Source organism: Triturus cristatus, chromosome 6 (genome assembly GCF_964204655.1).
Source record: "Triturus cristatus chromosome 6, aTriCri1.1, whole genome shotgun sequence".
Taxonomy (NCBI): domain Eukaryota; kingdom Metazoa; phylum Chordata; class Amphibia; order Caudata; family Salamandridae; genus Triturus; species Triturus cristatus.
In genome coordinates this window covers 1,923,980,850-1,924,002,681 of record NC_140589.1, presented here as the reverse complement: position 1 = coordinate 1,924,002,681, position 21,832 = coordinate 1,923,980,850, and the positions used below count along the sequence as shown (strand labels likewise).

General features: G+C 47.1%; 1 protein-coding gene and 1 pseudogene across 1 annotated transcript in view; both read right to left on the bottom strand.

The window, feature by feature from the left end:
• The window catches only part of LOC146822490 (uncharacterized), a 144,089-nt gene that overhangs the window by 57,305 nt on the left and 64,952 nt on the right, over positions 1-21,832 (bottom strand). The window lies entirely within an intron of this gene.
• On the bottom strand, positions 696-3,535 carry LOC146822491 (uncharacterized; annotated as a pseudogene).

Sequence of the window (21,832 nt, the reverse complement as noted above, 5' to 3'; positions counted from 1 at the left end):
TATTGATGTAAAGCACACACTCCTTTACTGTTTATATTCTTTGGAATGATAGTGGTCTGGACGGTGGGCCACAGGAAGTTGAGCGTCCTAATTTAGATAATTATTTCTGGACTTTCATAGAAACACTCACCAGTGCATACCAGGTCTTGACCCTCATTGTTTGTTTGTTATTGAATATATATTATATATATGACTTTATACTAACCTGCAAAATACACATACATTTTTTGTAGTAAAGGCATATGCCTGGTAAAGTTATGCATGGCAAAGACATGCGATGTAAAAGCATAAGCATTGCTAAGGATGAGTTGTAAGGGCATGCGTTGTAATAACATGCGTGGATCCATCATACAACCCATTCAGTATATTCCTAAGGAGTCCCACTAGTACTGCCTTTCTTTATGTTGTATTAGCTTTGCCTTTGTGAAGGATGCGCTGGCGCATTGAGTGCAGTGATATGCATTCTCCACTGTCATGACTTTCTCCTCTCTTTTGACTTACTGTTATTGTATTATATATGTGCTGCCAATAAATTGTCACATTCAGTACCTTTATATGGTTTCTCCCTAGGGTGGGCTTTTTGACGTTGTGTTAGGTCTTTTTTGAAAAATGCCTGGACAAATTTATTGTGATATGCCTTCCTCGTGTCATGAATTTCTTCCCTGTGTGGACTTTGATGGTACATTAGCGGTGCCTTTCTAATAACATTCTTTATTGAATTCAGTGTAGTCATATAATTTCTATCCATTGTGAACTTTATGATGTTGTGTTAGGTTGCTTTTTCAACAAATGCGTTGTCTCAGTAAGTGCACTGATATGACTTCTCCCGTGTGGACTTTCTGATGGAAATTTGGCTGTACCCTTCTAATAAATGCCTTGTCACTTTCTGCACATTCATACAGATACAAAATTAAGAACACTTTGTCACATTCTGTACATTCATACAGTTGTTACTCAATGGGGACTTTCTGATGCTGTTTTAACGCTCCCTTGCTAATAAATGCTTTGCCACATTCAGTGCAGTCTTCAATGTGGACCTTTGATGTTGCGTTAGCTCTCTAGTTCTTATGAATGCATTCCAATGTTCAGTAGTTTTTCTCCTGTGGCAATATTCTGATGTCATATTACATTTTGTTTTGCAATATATCCCTTTGTGCATTCAGTACATTAATATGGTTTCTCCCTAGTGTAGACTTGTTGATACTGCATTAGCTTATTCCTCCTGCAGAAGACTCTATCACATTCTGTACATACATAGGTTTTCTCTCCATGTGGATTTTCTGATGTCGCTTCAGTTTTCCATCCGTTATCAATGCTTTGTGACATTCAATACATTGATATGTTTTCTCCGCCGTGTGAAATTTCTGATGTTGCATTAAAAGTTGCTTTGTACCAAACCCCTTTTCACATTCTGTACATTCATACGGTTTCTCTCCTGTGTGAATTTTCTCATGTAGTTTTAAACATCGCCTTGTAATAAATGCTTTGTCACATTCTGTACATAATTAAGGTTTCTCCCCAGTGTGTATTTTCTGATGTTGTTTCAGCTCTGCTTTTCTTTTAAATGCTTTGTCACATTCTGTGCATTCATATGGTTTCTCCCCAGGGTGGATTTTCTGATGTCGTTTTAGCTCTGCTTTTCTTATAAATGCTTTGTCACATTCTGTGCATTCATATGGTTTCTCCCCAGTGTGGACTTTTTGATGTATTTTTAAACTTTTCTTCTCAATAAATGCTTTGCAACATTCAGTACAGCCATATGGTTTCTCCCCAGTGTGGATTTTCTGATGTCGTTTTAGCTCTCCAATTCTTATAAATGCTTTGTCACATTCTGTGCATTTATATGGTTTCCCCCATGTGTGGACTTTTTGATGTTGCACTAGCTGTGACATTCTAATAAATGCCTTCTCACAATCAGTACAGTTGAATGGTCTCTCCCCAGTGTGAATTTTCAGATGGTGTGTTAAATTTTGCTTTGCAATAAATGTTTTGTCACATTCAGTACATTCATAGGATATGGATTTCTCTCCTGTGTGGACTTTCAGATGTTGTGTTAGTCGTGACTTTCTAATAAATGCCTTTCCACATTCAGTGCAGCTGAATGGCCTCTCTCCAGTGTGGACTGTTTGATGTGCCTTCAGATCTCCATTCCTTCTAAATGCTTGGCCACATTCTGTACATTGATATGGTCTCTCCCCAGTGTGGACTGTTTGATGTTGTTTTAGTGATCCATTTCTTATAAATGCTTTGTCACATTCTGTACATTGATATGGTCTCGCTCCAGTGTGGATATTTTGATGTTGTTTCAGCTCTCCATTTGTTATAAACGTCTGGTCACATTCTGTACATTGATATGGCCTCTCTCCAGTGTGGACATTCTGATGTCGTTTCAGCGCTCCTTTTCTTATAAAGGCTTGGTCACATTCTGTACATTGATATGGTCTCTCTCCAGTGTGGACTTTTTGATGTTGCTTCAGGTCTCCATTTCTTATAAATGCTCTATCACATTCTGTACATTGATATGGTCTCTCTCCAGTGTGGACTTTTTGATGTTGCTTCAGCTGTAGATTTGTTATAAATGCTTTGTCACATTCTGCACATTGATATGGTTTCTCTCCAGTGTGGACTTTTTGATGTTGCTTCAGCTGTCCATTTCTTAAAAATGCTTTGTAACATTCTGTACATTGATATGGTCTCTCCCCAGTGTGAACTTTCTGATGTCTTGTTAGATATGCATGGGTAAAAAATGCCTTGTCACATTCTGAACATTCATAGGGTTTTTCCCCGGTGTGGATTCTCTGATGTTGTGTTAGATGTGACTTTATAATAAAGGCCTTCTCACATTTAGTGCAGTTGAAGGGTCTCTCTCCAGTGTGGACTTTTTGATGTTGCTTCAGCTCTTCATTTGTTAAAAATGCTTTGTCACATTCTGTACATTGATATGGTCTCTCTCCACTGTGGACTTTTTGATGTCGCTTCAGCTGTCCATTTGCTTTAAATGCTTTATCACATTCTGTACATTGATAAGGTCTCTCCCCAGTGTGAACTTTGTGATGTTTTGTTAGATCTTCGTGGGTAAAAAATGCTAAGTCACATTCTGAACATTCATAGGGTTTCTCCCCGGTGTGGACTTTCTGATGTCGTGTTAGATATGACTTTATAACAAATGCCTTCTCACATTTATTGCAGCTGAAGGGTCTCTCTGCAGTGTGGACTTTTTGATGTCGCTTCAGCTCTACATTTCTTGTAAATGCTTTGTCACATTCTGTACATTGATATGGTTTCTCCCCAATGTGGAGTTTCTGATTTTGCATTAGGTGTCGATTGGTAATAAATGCTTTGTCGCCTTCTGTACATTCATACGGTTTTTCACCAGTGTGGATTTTCTGATGCTGCTTTAGCGTTCTCTTTCATCCAAACACTTTATTACATTCTGTACATTTATATGGTCTCTCCTCTACGTGGACACTCTGATGGTGCATTAGGTCTTTCACTGCAAAGAGCACTTTTCCAGTTAGTCCATCGATATGGTTTTTCTCCAGTATGAAGTTTCTGATGTCGCACTTGCTCTTTCTCTACCTAATAAATGTGGTGCCGCATTCTAGATATTCATACGGTTTCTCGCCTGTGTTTTCTTCCTGATATCAGGTTAGCGCTTCCTTCATAATGAGTATCTCATTAGACTTGCGTCAGTATGTCAGTGTGTTATGTCTTCAAAGTATATCTGCTGATGCCTAAGAGCCAAGTACAGACCTCATTGGGCAGTGTGGGTTTAAGGCTGTAGGAAAAGACTTTGGCGAGGCATTAGCCTTCAAGGGTAGAGATTTAGAGGCATACTGTTTTACATCACTTCCTACATCAGTGATGTTTAATGCATTTACCTTTTAATTTATTACTGCATTTATTTCACCTGTTAGATTAAGAAAAAGACACAGTGAATACGCTGAAATGCAGAGTCAATCACAAAAATCTATTGGCATTTAATGAGACATTTAATTGTCCACATAGACAAGAGCACTGAAGAAATTCTAGATTTAATTTTCAATGGAAAATTGCAATAGGCAGAGTAAGGGCATACAACCCTTCTGTGATCTTCTTTTTTCAAGGAGTGTGGACTCAAGGAGTAAACAAGGCACGAGAGAAGGTTCCTTGTTCAGTGAGTGAGACCCTCTTCCAATGACACACTACAATGTTAAATCCACAGCGACAAGATGTCTACCTTCTTATCCAGGAAATGCTTCCTATTATCACACGGCCTAACAAATAATACAAGAGGAAGCCTTTTCCAGAGAATGGACCCTGCAACACAGAGCAATACAATAACAGCAGGAAACATAAGCAACTGCTGCAAGAGTCTGTAGGGAACTGGGCTCTGTTGCAGTACCCCCCTCTTCCTTTAGCCTGGTATCTGGTACAACTTTGACTGAAAGTGTACTGGGTTCCTGCTAACCAGGTCCCCAGTACCAGAGTTCTTTCCCTTAAATGCACCACTCTCCACACTTGGCACCCTTATAGGATCCCAGTAAGTCCCTAGTAAGTGGTACCTCTGGTATCTAGGGCCTTGGAACTAAAGAGGGCCCTTAAGTGCTGCCACACAAATTGTCCCACCCTAAGGTGCCCCTCACTAAGCTACTGAAAACTGTCATTGCAGCCTGCATGTATTGGTGCAGAGAAAAATTAAGAGTCATCAAGGTACCCACCCCTGTGTGCCATGCAAGGAGAACACTGCATGAGGTATAGGTACGTCACCCTTACAGCAGACCTTAAAGGCCTAAGGCAGGGTGCACAATACCCCACGTGCGGGCATATCTGTGTGAGTGGATGTGCCCTTGGGGTATCTAATCAGAACCTTCGATATAACAAGTGCACAGGGAAGCCATAACGAGTACATGGGCTGGACACTTGTGATTACGGGTTCCCCAGCTACATGGTGGCTTTACTGTACCCCAAGGTGTTTAGTATCAAACATCTCATCTTAATAAATCCACACTGATGCCAGTGGCGGGTTTATTAAGCAATAGAGCAAGAGGGCACCTCAGAGGTGCCGCCTGAACACCTATCAACTACAAGTGTCTTGACTGGTCTCGAACCAGCGAGCCACCATAGACAGGTTTCTGACTATCAGGTTCATGAGTGGCCCAGCTGTCTTGATTTTGCCCTTGCGAGCTGTTTGTACATGGCCGCAAGGAGCATTTTTGCACACCCAGCCAGGCTGACCTAACCACTCTGCACCTGAGCCACCCAGCCCAGGTCCTGAAAAACCGGCTGTGCTCCCTTGCTTCAAAACCCCTTGCAATCGATGTTTCCATCTGGGAGCTCTCTGACTTGTGCCCAAGTCCCCTTGTGCAGCCTGTTTTTGGGTGGCTTGTAGTACTTTGAACCTTGGCCCACTACAACTTCGAACGCCGAAGGTGAACCCCTGAAACCAACTGTGCCTACCTTTATGCATCACTGACTTTTTCTTCCATAGATTGCATTGTGCTTAAAGGAGCACAACTTTAAAAGCTTTACTTGTACAAATTGCTATTGAAAACAGTACTCACCTTTGAAGTTCTTTGTTTTGAAACATATAAAAAACAAGCATTGGCATAGCCAATAGGACTTGCCTTTGGGACCTTATAAGTGTTTAGGAAGAGCTATTGGCTTTGCAAATGTTTTTAAGCTATGTTGTAGAGCAGTGTGGCTACTGTGCAGTATGTTGAAAAGATATAATATAAAAGTGTTATAAGCATTTGTGTTACCTTCAATATAACCAAGAAGACATTATGTACAACTGAACGACCCTATTAAAGAAAGAATATAAAAAGGTCTTCTAGTTTTTTTTACCTTGCAGTGCTGGCAACTTCTTGCCTGTTCCAATACTCATTCTAGTGTTTTTTTAATATAGGAGGGGGGCTAGAGGTTGGGAAATAGTACCTGCCCCAAACCTTCAACAGCGTTTGCTGAATCAAGTGGTGTTCAGGGCTCGCTGCTGCTCAGAGGCTATCGGAGACCTTGTCCTTGCAAACAAACAAAACAAAGTGGGCTGCTGCAACTTCAACAAAAGGACATGCCATTTTTTTTAATGGAACGAAAGTAGCAATGCACTGCCCTGGGTCTCGTGGTGCACAACTGGAAAGGAGCCCACGAGGGCTTTAAGTGGGCCAGGTCCTACCGGCCGTTCTAAAAAGCAGGTGCTGAGATGGGTAGCTATCAACTCTCCATTTCTGCCCTCACCCTTAGGGTGAAAATAAAAAGCTTGACTCTGGAGCAGTGCCACCATTCCCTGCCTTTGATGCAACTTCAAAGTGAATCTTAATAGTTCTTTCAAAGTCTCATCATTTCCAAACTAAAGCATTTTCAATATTATATACAACAAAGCCATAGTTGTTGCTTAATCATCTTATGCAACTAACACCACTGACAAAGCCAATAGTCCTGGCTTGTAGGTATGATGTTGCTTGCTGTATTATATATCTGGATGCAATGACTAAAACAGCAAAATACCAGTTAGGTGGCACACATTGCCAAGCACAGTTTTTTTAGCTTAGGTGTTTTTAAGCCACACCCTAAATTTTACCCCTTTGAGAGACTCCCCACATTTGTCATCTCACTTAAAGCTGATGCACCAGATAAGAGTAATATGTCGTAAGAGAGAACAAAATAAGTAACACAGCATCCTGGATAAGCAAACACCAACAGCGAATGCAAGTTTAATTAAAGGATGTGATATATAAGCAGGGTCGACATGGTATGCTTTAATGTTTTTTTTCTCTATTGTTCAGAAATAGATCAGTGCATTTTGCATGAAGAGTTAAGGACATCAATCAATCAGGGGTTTGTAAAGCGCACTACTCACCCGTGAGGGTCTCAAGGTGTTGGGTGGGGGGGGAGCTCTGGATCAGTCGAAGAGCCAGGTCTTCAGATCCTTCCTGAAGGTGTGCAGGGTTTGCGAACATCTGATGTTGACGGGGAGCTCGTTCCAGGTCTTGGCTGCAATGTAGGAGAAAGCTCTGCCACCTGTTCTGCTCCTGTGAATGCGGGGGACCTCTGCGAGGTCGGCGGAGCGGAGGTTCCCTTTGGGAACGTGGAAGGAGAGTCTATCGTTGAGGTACTTGGGTCCGATGTTATTGAGGGCTTTGTAGGCGTGGGTGAAGGTGACCCTCTTCTCAACCGGGAGCCAGTGGAGCTGAATATAGGGCCCGAAAGAGACCCGTTTCAATGTCCGTTTGTAAATTACTACCGGGTCTGAGACCCGGAGAGACCCGGCCCACTTAAACTCCTGTGGTGCATCATTCCAACGGAGTGGCTTCCATCTGTTTACAACAGGGTGCAACTGAGTTCTGCCTGAAGGCAGTGCGAGTGCCTGTCAGGGGCAAAAAGATGCTCAGAACACGTGCTCATCCAATCCTTGGCCTCTTTAGAAAGCGCACAGAGCAATGGTCACATATAAAAGTTGCAGTTGCACTTCTATGCAAATGTGTGGGTATGGTGGCACTCTAAGCAAATTTTTGTGTATATGGTTAAGCCACGCCCTTAATATAGGCCCTGCCCGTTTCAGAGATTCCCCCCACACTTTCTGCATCCCACTTAAACCCCTGGCGACCTGAATTGCCCATGTTTGCAGTAGTGCAATGTGTTTGCGACCCAGTGGGGCTCTTTAAGAAGGACAGGGCAGGAGGAGCGTGGACTCCGGGCAGAGAAGGGACACATATTGACTCTGCGGCACACTCACTTCACAGCTTGACATGTTCTCCGGAGCAACCAGGTGAGGGAGAGAGAGGGTCACACGGGGAGCAGCCGATACCGCCTCCGGCCCATAATACAAAAGCCCCCGAACCCTCCCCAAACACACACACACACACACAGTGGGGGCATTGCTTCGTTTGTAGGGGAAGCAGGGGGGTAGCTCCCATTAGTGCAGCAGGTTCAATGGCACCCGAGTCTACAGACCTGTGGGGCACATATAAATAATTTTCCAACAGCAGTGAAAGGAACCACCTTCCTTGCTAGCACCAGGGCTCGGAACACACACACACGCACCCCAACCCACCCAGCCCTCATACACTTCCGGGGTACCGAGGAAAGCCCAGTCTTGCCAGGTTACAAAGATTTATACAGAAAGGCAGTCCTTCCGCTGGGGTGCAGGGACATAAAAATGTGTACCTCACAACTGTTGATGGGCAGCAAGACACCACCAGTTGTGGCATGGCCTGTTCATGAGTATGAAGACTCCTGTGATAAAAAGGCACCACCATCTTTGTACTCCTATTTTCTTTTTTTTTTTTTTTTTTTGAAACCGTTTATTGCAATCTCAAATATATACAGGTATGGGCCTACAACCTTCCGGCCGGCCGCTAAAGTGACGATAACAAATGAGAAACATACAATGAGGCACTTAGCTTTGCATAGACACTAAGGCAGGAGGTATCAACAACGCAGGCCATATGGCTCAGAGCCCGCAATACGGTTTCATTTTCTACAACACAACAACATAAGTAAACACACACCCGCAAGGCAACCCACGATCGAGAGTGACAGCACGTGCTCCTCAAACGGGGGACCCCAAACCATCCACTGAAAACCCCCAAGAGGGGAAGGGAAACAAGTCCAGGACTGGGGGAACACTATGCTTGGAGCTAGGGAAGGGAGAAAACTAAGGGGATGGAGCTGGTGAGGCGGGAGGCAACAACGGCGGCTCGCAGATATCCCCGCGGAAGGCGTTCCAGGGGCCCCATATCTTCACCCATGCACCAGGCTTACCCCGCGCCACATACACCACCTTTTCTCGGAACATGCACCAATCCATGTGTTCTTTCCAGGCCGATACCGCCGGGGACCTCTGGGATCCCCACAGCTGTGCAACGTCCCGCTTAGCCACCATATAGCCCAGAGTCACCCATCGCGTCTGCGGAACTGAGTAATCGGTCGGTTCCCACACATTCAGCAGACATCTCCTCGCTTCAGGCAACAGCGCGACATGCGTAACCGCTCGCAGGACCTCATGCACACCACGCCAGAATCGCTCCACCCTCGGGCATTCCCACAAAATGTGTAGAAAGGTCGCTGAGGCACCACATCCACGCTTACACAGTCCGTCCTCGGCATAGCCCATACGCAGAAGCCTTGGCCCCGTCATGTACACCCGGTGGAGTATCTTAAGCTGGACGAAACGAAGGCGAGCCGGGATGGCCACCTCCTTCGGAGAGGCCACCGCGGAAATCCAGTCCTCGTCGTCCAGCTCCAGCCCATCGGCAACCCAGGCCTCGCGGAGGCCAGTCAGTAAGCCCGAGCGATCATTTATCAATTTCTTGTAAATGAGGGAGATCGTGCTGTCCGGAACATGGCCATCTAGCACTCGATCCTCCAGGGGGGAGGACTCCGGGATGGAGGCCACGTCTGGGAAGACGGAGCCCAGTGCGTGACGGACCTGCAGGTACCGAAAGTATTCACTGCCCCGCAGCTGAAACTCCGCCTGCAACGTCTCAAATGTTTTAAATCCTCCCCTCGTCCAGAGATCCCCCACTGTACTGATGCCTATAGTGTCCCACTGCGCAAAGCCCTTTGAGGTCCACAGAGAGCCCAACCTCTCGGACGCATACAGCGGTGACGCCCGGGTCAAACGGTCCTTCCAGCCCATAGCTGCACTAGCCGCGTGCCATACTCGCACCATAACACGCGTGGGTCCCGTCAAGCGGGAATCGGGCACACTAGCGTAGAGCGCTCGATTGTAGTCGCCACCGGGCAGGAGCATCTTGTCCATTTCAAATGCCGGGTTTAGGGCGGGCCCATAGAGGCCGTGATTAATTGCAGCTAACTGGGAGGCCCAGTAATACCGTTTAATATCCGGGAGGGCAATCCCTCCGTCGTACCACGGGAGCGTCAACTTTGCCAGGGCTATACGCGGCCTCCCGTCCCAGAACAGGCGGCGCTGTAGACCCTCCACTTCACGGAAGTAGCGCGCTGGGACCAGGTCCATGGTGTTCTGGAGAGCGTACAGGAAGCGCGGCAGTGACATCATCTTGAACAAAGCCGCCCGGCCGAGCGGCGAAAGTGGCAAGCGCCTCCAGCGCGCGACATCCTCCTTCAAACGCTGGAGGGGGGGAAGCAAATTTCGCTCGTAGCGGGCCACTGGGTCAAGCGTAATGTAGACACCCAAGTATCGAAATCCCTCCGAGGCAATCTGGATCGGACAGCCCCGCGGGAGGACAGGAGCCTCCCCGGAAAGCACATAGACACAGGATTTGGCCCAGTTGATGACAAGGCCTGAATTACGGCCAAATGAGTGCAGAACATCGACCAGGACAATCAGTGATTTACGCGGGGAGGCTAAATACAAAAGGATGTCGTCTGCATAGAGAGACACGCGGTCCTCATACTCGGGGGTCCAACGGAGACCTCGGATAGAAGGGTGCCACCGCAGCCACTCCGCCAGAGGTTCCAGGGCCAGTGCGAACAGGAGCGGCGACAGGGGGCAACCCTGTCGCGTGCCCCGTCCCAGCACGAATGGGGCCGAGACTCGACCATTCACCACCACCTGCGCAAGTGGGTCCGAGTACAACAATTTGACCCAGCTGACGAAACCCGGCCCGAAGCCGAACTTCGCCAGCATCGCCCAGATGTACGGCCACTCGAGTGTGTCGAACGCCATGGTGGCGTCCAAAGACGCCAAGATGGCCGGCTCCCGCACGAACGGAACACGCGCTAGCACGCCGTGCAGGCGTCGTAGATTAAGAGCCGTATTGCGATGGGGAATAAAGCCGGACTGGTCTTGGTGGACCAGGTCGCCCACCACGCCGACCAGCCGGTTGGCGAGCACCTTGGCGAGGATTTTAGGCTCCGCATTCAAGAGCGAGATAGGCCGATAGGATGTGACTCGGTCTCGAGGCCTCCCCTCCTTGTGGATAACCACGATGGTAGCCAGACGCTGGTCCGGCGGGAGGGAGCCCCGCGAGTGGGCCGCAAGAAACATCGCGCGGAGGTGGGGTGCCAGTACATCCGGTCGCAGCTTGTATAACTCGATAGGAATGCCGTTCGGGCCCATGGCCTTGCCAGAAGCGACCGAGCGGATGGCGAGGGCGATTTCGTCCGAGGTGGGGGCGGCATCCAACAACTCCCTGTCCTCCACAGAAAGGGAGGGGAGCGCGATGTCACGCAGCAGGGCATGGGAATCCTCCTCCGAGCAGGTAGAAACCGGGGAATATACCTCGCGGAAATAATCCGCGAAGCAAGAAACAATGCCTTCCGGCTCAGTGACACGCACGCCATCCGCCCTCTCAATCAGCGGGACTACACGACTCGCTCTCTCCTTCTTATCCAACCACGCAATCAACTTGCCCGCCTTATCACCCACATCATACAATCGCCCCTGTTGCTCTCTGCTGAGGCCCCTGGCCGCCTCCGTGACGAGGGCCCTATAGGCCGCCTGCTTGAGGTGCAGAACGTGTAGCGCAGCGTCAGTCACCCCACTCCCCAAATCACCCTCCAATTCAGTAATTTCAGCCTCCACCCGGGTCACCTCCTCCTGTGCGCGCCTCCGGGCATGGGAAATAAAGGAGAGGGCCTCCCCTCTCAGCACTGTCTTGAAAGCCTCCCAAAGGGAGATAGCCGACAGGACTGACCCCACATTCTCCTCGAAATACCGTTGCAAGGATTTAATCAAGTCAGCGCGAATAGTGGGGTCGCGCAGGTACCAAGCGTTGATCGGGGCTACCCTGCCCTCCCCCCTCGGGAAGACACCAAAGTGCAACAGGAGCGGGGAGTGATCTGAAATGCCCCTCGCCAAATGGCGCACCTCCCCCACCCTCCCGGCATAGGCCGCAGGGACAAGGATATGATCAAGCCGCGAAAGGCTACCATGGGCACCCGAATGGAAGGTGTACTGCAGCTGAGTGGGATGCTTTAAACGCCAGCAGTCCACCAATCCCAGTGTATCCAAAAGGCCCGACAGCCACGCCTGTGCCCGGGGGAGGTCCCTAGGGGGATAACGATCCATAGTCCCAGAAACCACTGCGTTGAAATCCCCCCCAACCACCAGAAGCCCCCCCGGAAGGTCAAGAAGGAGGCGCCCCAGGTCCGCAAAGGTGGTGGACTGCAACCCCGGTGGGACGTACACTGAGACAAAGACGACCACTTTGCCCTCCATTCTCCCCACCAAAACAGTGTAGCGTCCCCTCTCATCATGGCGCACCTCGTCTATTTCTAGCGGGAGCGAGGTCTTGACCATAATGCCCACCCCCCGTGAGCCTGACGTAAAGCCCGAGTGGGCCACCAAACGATAACCACGTCGATTCATGGCACAAAAGGAGTTACCAATAAGGTGTGTCTCCTGCAGAAAGACCACATCAGGCGAAATCCGTTTCAGATACTGCAGGACCACACCCCGCTTAATCCTATCCCCCAGCCCGTTGACGTTCCAGGACAACAAAGTCAGGTCCCTACCCCCCATCACATACAAAAGCCATCATTTGTCCCCCCGAGAGCAACTCAAGAACACCAGTACAATAAAGGGTTTGCCTTGCGGTAGAAACGAACCACACCCCACCCCAACCCACCCATCCCAACAAAACTCCCCCCACCCTGCACCCCTGCATGAGCCCAGACAGCCCCCCCAAAGTGCAGTGTGCCTGTCGCCCCATAGAAGAAAACTAACTAGTCCCCCAGAGGAGGAGGGAGATCCCCCAAGAGACCCCGCACGACCCCCTCAGGAGGGGAACTTACCCTAACAGTCAATGGTGACAATAACACAGTCCGGAGCAAGGCCTACCATTAGTCTCTTAGTCCTGATCCGGCGGGCCCTCCCCACCAACCGCTCCCCCCCCGCCCCCCCGGCCCCGATCTCCGGGCAAAGTGTCCAGCCAGTCCCCGGCCGCCTCGGGACGATCAAAAAAGTGTGTGTGGCCATCCACCTCCACCCTCAGCTTAGCTGGAAAAAGCATAGAATATTTGAGATTCAGGTCTCGTAGGCGACGTTTGACACCCAGAAAGCTCAATCGCTGCTTTTGGACCGCCGGGGTAAAGTCAGGATAGAAATTAATATCCATGTTGTCCAGTCTGACCGGCCCTTGGAGCCTAGAAGTCTGCAGGATAGCGTCTCTGTCCCTAAAATTGAAGATCCGGGCGATGATAGGCCTCGGAGGGGCGCCGATCTTAGGTCTACCCCCGGGGACCCTATGGGCCCGTTCCACAGCAAAGAATTTGCTCAGCCCCCGAGGCTGTAGGTGGGTGAGGACCAGGTCCTCCACGAACAGATCCGCTGCCTCCGCCTCTCGTCCCTCCGGCACCCCGATAATGCGGACGTTGTTTCTCCGGGCCCGACCCTCGGAATCCTCCAGTCGACGATTCATCAGGGCGCTCGCCTGGCCAAGCCTGCGCACCTCCTGTTGAAGGGCCGCCACGTCAGTGGTGAGGCCCGAGGTAGAGTGGGCCAAAGAATCGACCCGGTCATTTGTTTTCGACAGATCGGCTCTCACGAGGCCCACGTCCACGAGGACCGAGTCGATCTTCTGCGCCAGAGTGTCAAAGCGCTGGTCCACCGAGGCCTTCATCTCGGCGATGGCGCCCATGACGTCCCGGAGGGTCAGGTCCGTGGGCAGAGCGGGAGCATCAGTCGGGCCCGTGGGGGACTCACGCAGCACCTCTGGAGATCCCTTCTGGAGGGTGTAGCGGTCCATGTTATTGGATTGTTGGGCCGTGCCACGACGGGTCGACTTCACCTTGGCCCGGTCGCCATCTTGTTTTGTGGCCATGGTCGCAATCCCCAAATCGAGCCAATCTCCTCAGAAAGGGGGCAGACAATCCCGTTCAAGGGCTCCGGGGGGGGGCAACCGCCGATCCTCAGGACAGATCGCTGCCGGCGGGTCGGCAGGGCAGCCCAACGAGGCCACAGCACCGCACACCGCCCCGCAACCCAACCTCGCCTGGCAGCAAGGAGGGCGCAAAAAGCGAAAGTGAAAGTGCGGGGCACGCGAGCCACCCAGCCTCACCCGCCGCTGTTGTTCACTTTGTGTCCGGATCGCCCCACTACTCCAGGACGGGGGGCCGGTGTGGAGAAGGCCGCAAACCTCTATCGATGCTCCCGCCGGTGTCCGAGGTCCGATTTAAAAACGGAAAACGGGCGTCACCTCTGCTCGGGCTCACAAATACAGTCCCCTCATCTGGGACAGGATTCTGTCAGGATTTATGTAGGAGGTCGCGGAGGTCCTCGGGAGCCTCGCACCTACGCGGCCATCTTGGTTGCGCGCTCTGTACTCCTATTTTCAACACAATCTACCACTGGTGGCGAGGAATAGCCAGAATCACGGTGAGCATTCGTCAGGGAATTCGAGACATAAGTCTCATGCACAGAAAAACATACAGGTTAAGTGAGAATCACAAAATGAGGTGCAGGGTATCGAACACGTACTGTGCCAGGGACTCTCGACCCTTACCCTGTCCTTGCATAACATCATGGTTACTAAATACCTTTGTTGGCGTACCCCTCTGCCTCCACTTCACATTCTCTTCTGCGTGGCTTGCCTTGTATTATTCGCTTCTCACCACTTTTAACACTTGTTTGCAATGCTCTGCTTCTTTCAGCTAGGTTGGCGCTATCCTAGTCCTATACAGAAGACGCCAAACTCGACATTGTTACTAGCTGCTTTTACGACCAATGTTCCCCCACGGCAATGTGCGCCAAGAACCCGACCGCATTTGTGAGTGCAGCGATAGGGGTTCTGACACTGGAGTTCATGCTTTATTGTGCAGATAAATGACCTAGGTACTAGAACGGAGGAGGCCTGTTTGATGGGACAGGCAGGGTCGGACTGGGCACCCAAAGTAGCGCTGGCAATTTTGCCGCACTGGCTCCCACCCACCAGAGGGGAAGTGGGGGGGGGGCAAGTGTCAAGCACTATTGCTTAAACCTGGTCCCCAGCATTGTTTTTTTTGTTACTGAGGGCCCATATTGTAACATCACTGCAAAACTGCCCCCAGTAACACAACTGCCCCCCCCCTGCTCCAAAACTGACCCCAGCCTGCCAGGCAAACACCTGATGCCTTCTAAGGCCAGTCCAGCCAGGGGGGTGGCCTTCGTACTGGTGACAATGGTTGTGTCATGTTCGAAATGAGAAAGTGCAGAGCATCTGCAACCACAACAAAGCTACACTAATATATATATTAGCAAAACGGGGCCACCGGCCTCATTCCACAGTGCCAGTGAACCTCTTCTTTCCTAACTAACTACACAGCGGCGTCTCAGAGACATCTTAAGGACTTTGAGTGCCCTCGGCCAAACGTATTTTGGGAGCTTCTGTGCGGATCAGCTTTGAATTTATAATCCAGTTTCAGTGTTCTTGTGTCCTTTTGGCCAGATCACAAACAGTGCACAGACACACTGGTTCAAATTCAAATGTGTTTATAGTTAATAATCAGGGATATTGATGTATTTTTCCAATATTGTAACACAGTAGAAACCCACTAATACTACTGCAAATAATCACTGTGACATCCTCCCATTTCTCATATCCGAGATCCTGTTTAAATCTAAAATAAATAAAAAATTATGGATGCTGCAGGAATCAAAACCACATTTGTCAAAAAATGTTTATAATACAATCTCACACATTACCCAGATTAAAAATAAATGAAAGGAGAATGCAATTTGCAATAATCTGTTTAAGAATTATTCAAGGTCATCAGGGCAAGACTCTGCAGAACAGATCTGGCTCTACCAAGACGGGGGTTACTCCACTCTTTAAAACTGATAATCATAGTTCACTTATCCGCTCTGAAGATGGTTTCTTGGATACGCAGGGGGGGAATGTACATAGAAGTCCACCATGTGTGCATTCAAAGTCACTAAAATATGTTAGTGATTCTGAAAGCACACGTGGTGATTTTAGGCTTGTTCAGGGCTTTAAGTAGGATGAAAAATCTGGGGGGGGGTCTCTCAAAGGGGTGCGCCTGATATAATTAAGGGTGTGGCATAAAAACACGTAAGCTAAAAATCTGTGCTTAGCATAGTGTGCCGCCCGACCGTTATTGTGCTGCCTCTGTTATTGCATCCAGATATATAATACAATAAGTAACATTATACCTACAACAACCCAGGACTATTGACTTTGTCAATGGTTGTTAGTTGCATAGGATAAATAAGCAACAACTACAGGTTTGTTGAATATATTGAAAATGCCTCAGTTCTGAAAAGATCTATAAAAAGTCCTCTGAAGTTACAACAAAGGCTTTCAGCAGTTGAAATTTTTTTTTACCCTAAGGGTGAGGGCAAAAATGAAGAGCCTGATTGGGACCTGTCTCAGCACCGGCTTAAAAACTCAGCATCAGCAGGACCCAGCCCACTTAAAGCCCTGGGCTTGCTGCATGCTTTTGGTTAATAGCATGTGGCTGCGGGCAGACTGTGTGCATTTTTTAAAGTATACATGTTCATTGCAGCAATTAACATGAATACTTTAAAAAATGCACACAATCTTCCCGCAGCCACGCTCTATTATCAATCAATCAATCAATCAATACTTTATTCGGTATAGAAAAAAAATACCATAAAAGTACAAATAAAATACATCAATTCAACAATCTAAAAACCTTCATAATACGTACTTAATACATCATTGATAATAGTGGCTAATTCATTTTGACACAGTACATTACTTTCAGTCTTCTATCAAAGAGAGACAGAAAAATATTTATCTTAAGATAGGATTCCTATGACAATGGTCTTGAAAACATTTTGTTAAAAAAGAACAATTTAAAAGAGACAAATAGGCCAAAATTTGAGCAAAGCATAGCCACTAGAGGCGTTGGCACCGTGCAACCCGTGTTACTTCCTATGTCAATGATCTAAAAACATTATGTTAGAAAAGGACAATTTAAAAGAAACCAATGCACCAATTGAGGCAAAGCGTAGCCACTAGAGGCATTGGCACAATACAACCCGTATTACTCCAAATTCTGCCTATGCCTAACTACTAATTTCAGAAAATTAACTATCGATTTGGCAAACGGTTCAGCATCCAAAAATTGAAGGGCAAGAAAAGCAGGGCGACACCTACGCAGACCCCATACTTTTAAAATCGGTATGAGCCACTGTTTCCTCAAATCCAGATAAAATTTACAAAACAATGTTATGTGAATCGTGGTTTGAGGAGAGACCTCATCACAAGGGCAGGTTGCAGGAGATTTTCCCATGTGTTAACTTTGGGAAAAGTGACCAGGTGAAAATATTTAGTCTGAATCTAACTAGCAGGAATCTTTCATAAACCGAAAAGTTAAAAGTTAAATAGGGCTGAACTGCCAGGGTTGTTTGGATTTGTAGCGAATGTTGCACAGTAACTTTAGAGACTGGACAGCCTCAAAGATTCTAAGTGCTCCAAACAAACCTTTTTAAGCTGTTTTCTCGGGATTGCCGCAATTAGGGTGGGAGAATAATAATATTGCAGCATGCCAAGGTCGCTAAGGAATCTCTTAAGATAAGCAATCCAGCCGATCTTGTGTGCATTATCTAGAGAAATACAATCCTCTATGAACCCTCGGCAAAGAGTAGTTTCATTAGACGACCAGATGCGATGCCAAAGGAGCAAGGGTTGGATCCTAATAAGATCTGTTAGATAAGACAAACCCAGTTCCAAGTGACATGCGTAGGTCGACGTGCCCCGGGGGACTGCCAGTAGAAATCTAAGAAAACTGTTTTCCACCCTTTGCACCTCCGCAACCTTGGCACATCCCCAAACACCAGCCCCATATATTACGGCACCTATGCATTTTGCCCTATACATTTCTAAAAGTTCTAGCGTAGGTCGTCTACCTAATTTATTGGCAAAATTAGCCAAGGCAACTGTTGTTCTCATGAAGATGAGTTTCCTGGATTCAATAGCATACTTCCAGGAGCATTTGTGGTCAAATACAATACCCAGACACGGATACATGATTGTGCTCTCTAATTTTTGGTTTTCAATAAACATGGTCTTTGTGTTCTTGCTCCTCGACCCGGCTGACATTACAAAGGTTTTTTTAGTGTTGATCTTCAGGTCGAGGTTGGCCATGAAAGTATGGTATTTCAAGAGAGCACGCTGTAATTCAATGGAGGTACTAGCTAAAATTACAGCGTCGTCCGCATAGAGTAGAGCCGGTATTGGGCGATTGTTTATAGTGGGAAGGTCCTGCGACCCTGTTAGCATGCCTTTTTCCAGGCCATTAGTGTATAGATTGAATAAAAATGGTGCCAGGACGCATCCCTGCCTTACTCCGCGCTCTACTCTGAACGACTTTGTTAACTCGCCCCCTAGGCCGTATCTAACTCTAGCTGTGGCATCTGAATATAATTCACGGAGAAAAGTTATGAGGGCCTCCTCTATTCCCATGTCCGCTAAGATAGTCCACAGTTTAGTATGGTTAACACAATCAAATGCTGGTGAGAGATCAACATACGCCATATATAGGGCACCCCCTTTGGCATTTACATATTTACCAATTAATAAAGATAGATTAAGGGCTTGCTCTGTTGTCCCCATGCCCTCGCGAAACCCAAATTGCAAGTCAGATAGAGCTTTATTATCTGATGCCCATTGCTGGAGGCGTTCCAAGATAACACGACCAGCCACTTTCCCCAGCGAATCCAAGAGGGAAATAGGGCGATAGCATGATGGTAATTGGCGATCCCCTTTTTTAAAGATGGGCACGAAAATTGATTGGGACCACGAATCAATAAGTCCCAGAGCGCAGGATGCTTGGAGAACCCTAGTTAAAATTGGCAGCCATAAATCCGTAGTGAATTTAAAAAGATCAATTGGGAACCCATCGGGGCCTGGGGCTTCACCATTTTTACTAGCCATTAGGGCAAACTCCACCCCCTCATATGATATATCAATAGGCAAGGGGAAGGAAGTTACTTTTGACCCGGGTGATGTGTTTCAATTGAAGGAAGGCTGAATATCCGCTCAAAATAATCAACCCATGGTTGTTCGTCAATTGCAACATCGATACTAGGATTAGTCGCTGTATCTGACAGAAAAGGGGACTTCACAACCTTCCAGAAGGCGGCACTATCCCTCAGAGTGCATGATTTATGGAGTTGGTCCCAGAGATCTTTTTTCAGGTTGTGCTTCCTGCATCTTAAGGCCTGATTATAAATTTTCCTGGAAGCTGCGATTTCCTTTGAGTTTCTGACCTTTTTATGGAGGGCGGCTTTCAGTTTCTGGTAAGCTTTTGTGCAGGAACTATCAAACCATCCTTTGGTTTTATTTGGGCCAGTTTTTATGTTAACGAATAGAATTTCCTTTATTGCTGTTAGCAATATTTCAAAATTTGCCATAATTCCCTCGTTGGAAGTGGCTGGATCAAGGCATTTGTCAATCACTGATCTTTGATTTACAACCAGTGTTGCTGTAATAGCCTCCTGATCCCACCTTAGAGAGTAGCCATTTAATCTATCTATTCTTAGCCTATTTTGGCTTAGGGTCGTCTTGATATTAAGCCTCTCACATTTTTTTACGGTTTTTAGGGTAATACTATTTGGGTAGTGGTCGCTAATAGCGATATCATGGGTTTTACAATTGAGTAATTCCTTTCCGGCTAGCACAGAGAGAAAAATAAAATCAATTGTGCTTAGCCTGCCTCTGCCATTGAAAGTAGGGATGACGGGTATAGGAGGGTTCACCAGATCATTGACAAGAGCAAGATCCAAACCACAGATAGTTCCGTTCAAGCAGTGGCCAACTGAAGTGTGGGAAAAATGAGTAACCGGGTCGCCATTTTTATCCACAATACCACAGACTGTATTTACGCTCTGGTTACAGAGACTTTGATTAAAATCCCCACCCCAAATTATAGCCAGCTCCTTGTGTACCTTATTGGATAATTCTTGAAGGCATGAGTATATTTCCTTCATCTCCTTTATTAAGCCATCCACAGAAAGATTATTATAAAAGTTCACTATTACAAGGGCCTTAGTATTGTTCTGGTGTAAAATAAGTATTTGGAAATTTAAGTCCAATTTGATAGGGACTATACTTATAAATTGTAAAAGATTAGATATAAAGATGGTCAAACCACCTTTTGCTCGACCAGAAGGAGAGGGCAGTGCCGGAGAAAAATATGTTTTATAGCCCTCGACGTGAAGTTCAAGTGGCGCCCATGTTTCCTGTAAGCATAAAATGCGAAAGTTATGAGCAAAATCGAGCCAGATGCCATTCGCAACCTTTGCGCGCAGACCAGCAACATTCCAAAATAATATTTTCAGAGATGGATCGTCTTTAGTAGTTACAGGTTCAAGATCCATTTGCGTAAATTCCTCATGGTGGGTAATCTGAATAAGACTGGAGGGAGCTTCTTCGTTCACGTCACCATCTAGATTCAAGTTATCTAAGTATACACCAAAAGTAGATATATTACTCATATTATTAGGTAACCTGTCCTCCAGCCGAAGTCAATCCACCCTTTCCAGTTCAGGAAGTTTATCAAAGTAATTAAAAGTCGGAATGTTATATCTGGTTCTTGTCCCTTCCATCAGTTCCACATTCGCTATACCCCTATGACAGGTAGTTGGCGATAAGAGTGGGGATTGGGGGTAGAAAAAACTCAAATCCCTGGTGAGAATATCACTCTCACCATAATGAGCTGGCCAATTGCATATATGTTGAACCACCCGCCTATCCCTAAAATTAATGACAATACAATCCCCCGGCAAATCCTTTCTTCTATGACCCAGCCAACCTAGCCTTCTCACAAATAGAATTTCCCCAGATATCTTAGACGGGAGTGGTCTATGCTTATTTAGCCAATACACAACTTTGTTTCTTAGCTCAGGGTAGGTTTCTGATTTTTCTTGGGGTAACTCCGGAACGCCAACTAGCACTATGGTATATGGTGATGATTGTGGGGGTAAATCAATATGTGGGAAAAACCTCTTGGGATCACCAGTTGGAAAGTAATGCTTGGGAACACCAAGGTTGTTATACACCCGTCCCGCAGATTCTGTGTCCCTACACGGATCGCTCACCCTTCTTTCTAAGACCCCGGGTTCAGTTGCCCTTGGGGCCGTCTGGGAAGGCCTAGCAATAGTTTCGATGTTCTTCGTTGTATGAGGCAATAAAGGCCTAGGACCAGGTAATGACTGAGTAGTATTATCAGAACCAGGTTTTTGAGGTCTGGTGCTTGATTGTAAATCAATGGCCTTCGTGGGTGCTCCATGCGACTGTTGTCCTGGAGTAATAGAGGTGTTTTTCAACATTTACTCCAAGTTGTCTATTTTTTCCCCAATACATTTTACCCTTTCCAGGAGTGGGATCATTAAAGATTTCATAAGATGGCTGATTTTATCCAACAATCCCTCGCTATCTGAGAGAGAAGGTGGTAGGGTAACAACTTTCTCTGTCGTTACAGCATGTGGCCCTCTATCATTTGTTAAGGTAAGTATAGGGTCAAGTACATTATTAATAGCAGTTGTCGTTTTTATTGCAATAGATTTAACAGCAGCTTTCTTATGATTATTATGTTTATTACCACCTACTTTCCCCTAAGCATTTCTTACAATTTGCCCAACCTTGCTAACGTCCTTCGACTTACACCTGGCCTTCTGTCCTCTAGTTGTCACCCGCGAGCTAACACTATTTACGCTCAGCGGTGGGGCAGGGACCAAGATTGAACTTGATAGCATCTCAGAAGACCCATTGGCTATGAGATCCTCTACCTGAGCAGGGGAATCAATATTGGATTTATTAAGAAAAGTGGTGGGGGTCAATGATAACCTTGCTGAGAAGGGCAGAAATTCAGGAGAAACATTGCCCGTGGTCAGAGCAGTATCCTGAATTGTAGGTATATGATGGGCCCCTGGAAGGGCAGCAAAAGATGGTGCCAGTATCGA